Source organism: Triticum urartu, chromosome 4A (assembly GCF_056163025.1).
Source record: "Triticum urartu cultivar PI428250 chromosome 4A, HENAU_Tu73, whole genome shotgun sequence".
Lineage (NCBI taxonomy): Eukaryota > Viridiplantae > Streptophyta > Magnoliopsida > Poales > Poaceae > Triticum > Triticum urartu.
In genome coordinates, this window is record NC_141876.1 from 266,245,345 (window position 1) to 266,252,818 (window position 7,474).

General features: G+C 45.0%; 1 pseudogene; it reads left to right on the forward strand.

Annotated features, from left to right (window-relative positions):
• The window catches only part of LOC147975558 (uncharacterized), a 67,765-nt pseudogene extending 63,448 nt beyond the window's left edge, over positions 1–4,317 (forward strand).
• Positions 4,318–7,474: the final 3,157 nt, after the last annotated feature.

Genomic DNA, 7,474 nt, shown 5'->3' on the forward strand with positions numbered 1-7,474 from the left:
TTTGGTGGCATGTATAAGCATTTCTTAGTTAAATATTTGGTCAAAATTCAGTAAAAATTACAAAGGGGACCAATAAACCAGGACAGAGGTAGTACGTCAATCACACACGGTTCCCAAAATTGGAACCGTGTGCAATGACTTTCATTTTGCCTGTTGCGTCAATCACACACGGTAGGCTCCAGCAAACCGTCGCCTCCAAAATTCTTTGTGGGACAAAAAAGCCCTCACCACCCAATTCAAAAAATAAAAAGGAAAACCCTCACCATCCCACGTCACAAAAACCCTCACCCCGCCCGCCACCCCCTCCGGTCCCCATTCACACCTGCACAAGCTCCTCCGTGTCTATGCATGGCACCGCCTATCGCGGCGCTGAACAGATAGCTCGACACCTGCCGCCGCCAGGCTGCCGGCAAAGCCCACCGTATTTCGCCACTTCCGCTTGCCGCCGCCTATCGCCAACGACTTTCTCAACGTTGCTCACGGTAGATCTAGCTCCGCTCGGTTGGGGAATCGACCATACTGAGGGTTCTTTCTCATGGACAACAAGGTAAATAATTTAATGAGATATTATCTCATCTCTTATCCTAGATCATCTGCCTCCTTTAATCACCCGTCCGATATCACCGTGAATTCATTTTTATTCAAGATGATTTGAGGGTTTTCTTCCGTTCATAGAGTGTATAGTGCGCGGACACATCACGACCTTGCGGCCTCCGCCAAACATTCCATCTCACCGTACCAGATGACTTGAGGATGCGTGCGGTATGTTCAATCTCACCCTAAATCGGCAGGCATGGCCTACTTTCCTGAACATATTCTAAGTATTACTACATTTGGATAAAATGTGCCAGATGCACCATATACTCAAAGGGGTTTTCTTCCCCTCTTCTTTCTATATTAGGAAAATTAATGACATATTGTTCTTTCGATTACTCTCTTATTTCCATGACATCATGTTCACCCTATATGTCTAATTATAAATTTTTGTCCTTCGATTTCGGCTGTTGTACATTTCTTTCAATTTTGGCCCATATTTGCATGTTACCGTATTTTCTTTAACAATCCTACCATTTTCTGTAGCACGTCCCTTGCTATGCTACAGAATCTGTAGTGCACAAAATCTTTCCCTTTACATAAATCAAGACCACAGGGATGTCATACTGCACATGAACCATGGATTTACAATCGTTGCTACTCTTAGACTTGATGAACGTGGTGACCCCTATTTTCGCACTGGCTTTAGGTGAGAAATTGCTAAGTTTTATGAACTGCAAGCTGGCACTGGAATTGCACTGCACATAAAAGGGGCTGGTCATGAGATATATGGTAACTTCTCCGATGATATCATCTGTCCAAACTTTGTTCGAAGTAAGTTTTCTTTTCAACTATCTGCGTGTTGACTTACCCAGCAATATCGAATGACTTGTGTAGTATTTAAGCAACCAACTGTTATTCCCTTTTCTTACTATATTCCTACCTAATAACTTCTAGTTACCAATACACTTTTCTATTGCCCTGTTTTAACCAAATATTCCTTGTACTCCCATTTCTATCAGAAAGCGCCGCTGATAAGGGGACTCCGGAGGTGGAGAACAGGGCTGCCAACAAGCGGAGGCGGGGCAAGCTAGAACCGCAAGCGACTCCAGCAGGCCTAGACTTCATCAGCAGCCTCCCGATGATATGTTGACAGTCATCATCTCCCTCCTCCCAATCAAATATGGGGCACAGATAACCATCCTTTCCCGACGGTGGTGCACCCTATGGAAGTCCAACCCTCTCGACCTCATCAACACCCACGAGCTCTGCCATTGCTATCACAAAAGCTTGGATGTGTTCTCCAAGATCCTCGGCAGTCACCTTGGCCCAACCAGAGGCCTTAGAATGGGCAAGTTCCGTTCCAGCGGCAAGGACCGAGTGACGTAGGGTGGAAACCCTAGGGGCCGATCTTTCATGAAAGGAGCGGATCCCGCGATGAACACGGAGAACACGAGGGGAAACACAAGAGGAAATCACAAAGGGGCGCAAAGAGAAACAATCAAACCAACAAGATTAGGTCACACATGTGCTAGATCCATGAACACAAAAGGAGATACAAGATCCACGATCAACAAGGTATGATACAAATGGTAACCGGTCTTCTCCGTGAGGAGGTCTTGAATCCACAAGGGGATCTTCCCGTGAGGGATCTTGAATCCAAGGTGGATCTTCTCCGAAGAGGGGCCATGGTCTCTCTCAAGGAGTAGATCCGTACGGATGAGCGAAGCTCTATCTCTCAAATGAGCTATCACAACGCTAACCCTAAAACGTATAGTAACATTGCCCCTTCTGGGCTCCGGCTCCCACCTAGGCTAGGCTCTCTCTAGGCGACCCCAAGGCGACCACCGCCGGTGGCCACTCCGGCCCCGGCGGCCACCCTTCCTACCGCCGGTGGCCACTCCGGCACCGGGGGCCACTGCTCCCCTGCCACTTTTCACCCCGAGGGTGGCAGCCACCAACCTTTCTCCGGTTGCTTTGCGGGAAGTGTTTGCTGCTAGGATGACCATGGACCCTCCTTCACTCAACTTTGCTCGAGGTAAAGATTTCCAACTGTCCATGAGGCAAAAGTTTGGTCACCCAGTGGTGTTTTCGCCTGGTTTTCGTGAACGTGAGTTCACTTTGGTGGTTTCTTTCTGCCATGCTCATTTTTGCTTGGATTGTCACACGGTTAGTATCACGTTGCAATCATGTTTTGGTGGCTATCCTCAAGGTTTCCGTGTGCTACACCTCAAGGACAGAACGTTCAAGTTCTCTGTTGCCTCAAAGTTAGTAGGTTTTGAGATCTATAATCATGGCCGGGTAGTGGAGAAGGATTTTGAGTTAGTTTTCAATCTTTGGGGCTTTGGAGGACCTAATTGGCTACGTGAAGAACAACTTTACTATCGTGAGGAAGAAGCTTCTTGGACTAGAGTTGTCAATGAATAGCGTCCGCGATCTGTCGCCGGCAGAGTCTCTGGCGATCAACCACGGCAGTCAGTTTTTTCTCGTTTAGCGGATATTCCGACCACCAGCAATAATGTGGTCACAGACTTTAATGTGCCCTTAATGCCCCATATTACCCCCTCAGGAGAGGATCACGCAGCGACTGTAGTAGGCGGGAATCTGGTTCATTCAAATAACTCGTTCCAATGCTATGCGTGTGGCAAGATGGGCCATTTTGCTCGGGAGTGTCGTGGCACTCGCCTTCCTGGGCTCTATCCTTCTCTCAAGTTTGCTACTTTTCCCAGCCCACCTAATGAGGCCTGGGACATGGATGCGGTCCAGGATTGGTTCAAGTCCGTTGGCTCGGCCCACGACCCTTCGCAAGTTTCCTCTTTTCACGAGCTATGTATGGGATCTTTTCCTAATTTTCAGCCTCGTCCATCTCTTGCCTCCTCAACTTCTATGCTCTGCTCCTCTGTTTTTGCACCCTGCCCAAACCCCGCTCCCGTCACCTTGAGCTTGACTGTGCCGGCGAGTGTTCGTTCTGCGACTCCGATGGCCAACATCCTGATTGACCAGCGCCCTTTCGTGCCCCATGGCTTCGACATTCAGCAGGTCCCTGGCCGCAATGGGGTGGCTAGGGTGGTGCTGCCGCAGCGTCCTCGTCGCCATGAAGATTGGGCGATTGCGACCATCCATCCTATCCCCGCCGATGCTCCATTCCCCAATGTAAGAGATGTTCTTGAGGAGTTTATTGTTGAACATAGGCAGTTGGGGTTGAGGGACGTGCAGCGCTGCTCGTTAGGAGAGGCCTATTTTCGTCTCACAAGGGTTAGAGACAGGGATAAGTTGGTAATAGATAGTCCTCATGAGTTTGGTGATGTGTTCATTACTTTCGTGAAACACGATGAGGGCAGAAATCACAGGAGGGTTCATTTCAATAGAACTGTTTGGTTGCTTCTGACGGGAGTTCCGTTTGATTTCAGTAACACTGAAGATTTGGCTTGTGCTATCAGTAAGTTCGGCCGCATGATATCCTGGGACAAGGAGGATGATCACATGGGGCATATTGTAGTCAAGGCTAGAGTTATGAACCTAGATATCATTCCTAAAAGTATGCGTTTGTCTGAAGGAGATGAATTTGAGGAGGATGGCTGGTCCTCCTCCATTGAAGTGCTAGCAAGTGAGCTCCTTGGTGGTGGTCCTGCAGATGAGGATCCTATTCCTCCTGACAATGTGGACCCCCACCCTCTCCCTGAAGATGCTGAGCCTGCTCATGGTTTTCATGATGAGGCTCCCAACAATCATGATATGGATGCTCAGGATGCAGAGAATTGGGATAACTGGGAAGAGAATTAGCAGAATCAATAGAATGCTGACCTTGATGATCTTTTGGATGCAGTGCAACAAGAAGAAATGGCCTGGGCAGATGGAGAAGAACTGCATCCTGCACCAAGTAACAGCAGTATATCCTCAGACATGTCTTTCTCTAAGGGAGACAACACAAATATGCTTATGGCCTATCTTGTAGTGGAGGCTATCCCTCCTAGGGAGATAGTGCCTGCTATTATTCCTCCCCTGCCATGGTGTTTGCTAATGGGATGCAGAACATAATTCAAGCATATCAGTGAGATGATGAGGAACCTCCTTTATTGGAAGAAAACAGCCAGGGTGCTGCTTTGGTTGATACTGTTTTGCATGATCAAGTTAATGTTCAGGTTGTTGCAGAACAACTGCAACATGTTGCTTACAATAGCCATGGAGCAGATGCCTCTGCTGATGTTTCTGCATCTCCTCATATGGATGCTGTGTCAATTGATGGGAAAGCTAAACCTTCACTTGCTAGTGGACCTTCAATTGAAATCCTGGCCTGCAGTTCTGAACATGTTAATACTGCTAGGGGAAGCTTGCAGCTAGTGGAGAACATTGAGGATCTTCAGTCAGGGTTACAAGGTAATTGGGTTACTCAAATAAATGAACATTTTAGCATGGCTCCTTCTCTTCTTGGTTTGAAACATATTCAGATGGCTGCTGCTGCTAATAATGATCATTCTGTTTCTAAAGAAGGCATGCTACTGTGGAAACAACACTTTAAGGACCAATCATTGGAAAGCAGGAGCTCTTTCTCTACCAACATTCCTGTAAGTTGGTTTAATTTTATTGTTCACCTGCTTCTATCCCCTGATAAGTTTGCCTGGACTATTACTATGTTAAAATCTGGAATGTGGGAACTATTCACTGCTGTGGAAAATATGGATCAAGCCTTCATGTTTCATATACCTGACAAGTGTCCTACCTCTCATGCACCTATTTGTCAGGCCATGGAGGATGAGGCCAAGGACAAAGAAAATATTGGTGTGGCTGCCAATAGGCAGGATGTGGAGTCCTAGGCCCTGTTGCAACCTTTTGGTCAAGATAACTTGAGGAAGAGAAGAAATGGAAAGACTCCACTAGTGGAAACAAAGGTAAGGGGAAGTGATAGAATCAAGAAAGACAATGCTGGTTACAAGAGAAACTCCTGCTCTAATAATAATTGCTTACCTTGCAATGCTGTCCCTCCCATCATATAAAAATCAATTGTTAAAAACCTCACTGCCTCTTTTCTGTAAGGTTGCTAAGGGGGAGCTGGAGGACAAGCTGGCCAAGAACCCCAAGAGAAGGCAAGAGGATGTTTTGGACATGGTGACCTTGGCCAAAGGAGAAGGATATACCTCCAACTCTTCATAATGTTTATGTTCCTTACTTGGAGTACTGTGTGGAGGGTGTGTGTTTGTGGTTCCACACCTAGTTTGAGGCTGCTTTTGATTGATGTAAGACTTGGATATTGGCACTGTTTGAACTCTATATGTCTGGTGATGTATTATCCCATTACTACTTCTTTACTGTATGTCTGGCTGCTTTACTGGATATGTGTTGTGCTGTGGATCAGGGTTTTGTACAACTTTCTTTTATGTGTGGAAGATCAAGTGCTGGCACTTGACCTCTGGTACAAAATAATTATGTGTTTCCATGAATAACACAAACAGAAGCTGGAATACTCTAAATTGGAACATTAGAGGAATAAATTCTGAGGACAAATGGCTGGCCTTAAGGAAAAAAATTGATGAGAGTGACTGCATCATTTTGTGTCTTCAAGAAACCAAGAGAGAGACTTTTGACACAGCTTACTTAAATTTTTTTTGCCCTTCCGGACTTAATAAATTTGCCTTCCTACCCTCAGTTGGGGCTTCTGGGGGTCTCCTTGTGACTTGGAGTGGCTCTCAGTTATCTAGAGAAGTCATTGCACAAAATAGGTTTTCTCTTTCATTGCAATTTACTAGTCTGCTCTCCAATCAGTCTTGGATTATTTCTAATATCTATGGGCTATGTGATCCACAAGACAAAATTGAGTTTATTAACTGGTTCCTGAATATTCACATGCCTGATGATGTTGACTGGATCCTAATGGGAGATTTCAACCTTATGAGGGCACCATCAGATAGAACAGACCTGGGGGAGATGTCAATGACATGCTTATGTTTAATGAGGCTATCAGTAATCAAGGTTTAATTGAATTACCTCTGCATGGCAGAAAGTTTAGTTGGAGTAACATGCAGCATGATCCTCTGTTGGTAAAACTTGATTGGTTTTTCACTTCTGCTTCTTGGATGACTACTTTTCCAGACACAATTGTGCTACCTCTTGCAAAGCCTATTTCAGATCATCTGCCCTGTGTAATAAAAGTCGGTACTTCTATCCCAAAGGCAAAAGTGTTCAGGTTTGAAAACTACTGGCTCCAACACTCTGATTTTAAACAGGTAGTAGCCAATGCTTGGAATATTAATCTTGATGCTGTCAAAACTTTGAATGCTAAGTTTAAAAACTTAAGAAGAGCTTTGAAGCTGTGGGCTAAAGCCTTTTCTTCTCTGAAAACTCAAATTGCAGAGCTGAATGAGTTCATATTCCTGTGGGATCTCTTTGAAGAATTCAGAGAGTTGGACACTCATGAATGGAATTGCAGGGCTATTCTCAAAGAGCATCTGCTTATTCTATTGAGGAATCAAAAGATTTATTGGAAGCAAAGAGGGAAAATCAAGGGGGTGAAGTTTGGAGATGAGAACACAAAGTTTTTTCACACTAAAGCTTCAATTAATTACAGGCATAACCATATTGCTGTACTCCAAAATGATGACCAAGTTGACATATCTGATCATGCTGGGAAGGCTGCAATTCTGTTGGACACTTACAAAAAAAAGAATGGGCACATCTCAAAAAACATCAATGCATTTTGATCTGGCTTCCTTGTTTGGGCAGAGACAACACTCAGATATCTTTGATAACCTTGAGTTGCCTTTTACTAAAGAGGAAATTACTGCTGTGGTAAAAAATCTTCCAATAGACAAATCACCAGGCCCTGATGGTTTCAACAATGAATTTCTCAAGTCTTGCTGGGACATTATTAAGGGAGATGTTCTCAAATTCATATATGATTTTCATGCAGGGCAAATTTCTCTTGAGAGCTTAAATACTTCTTACA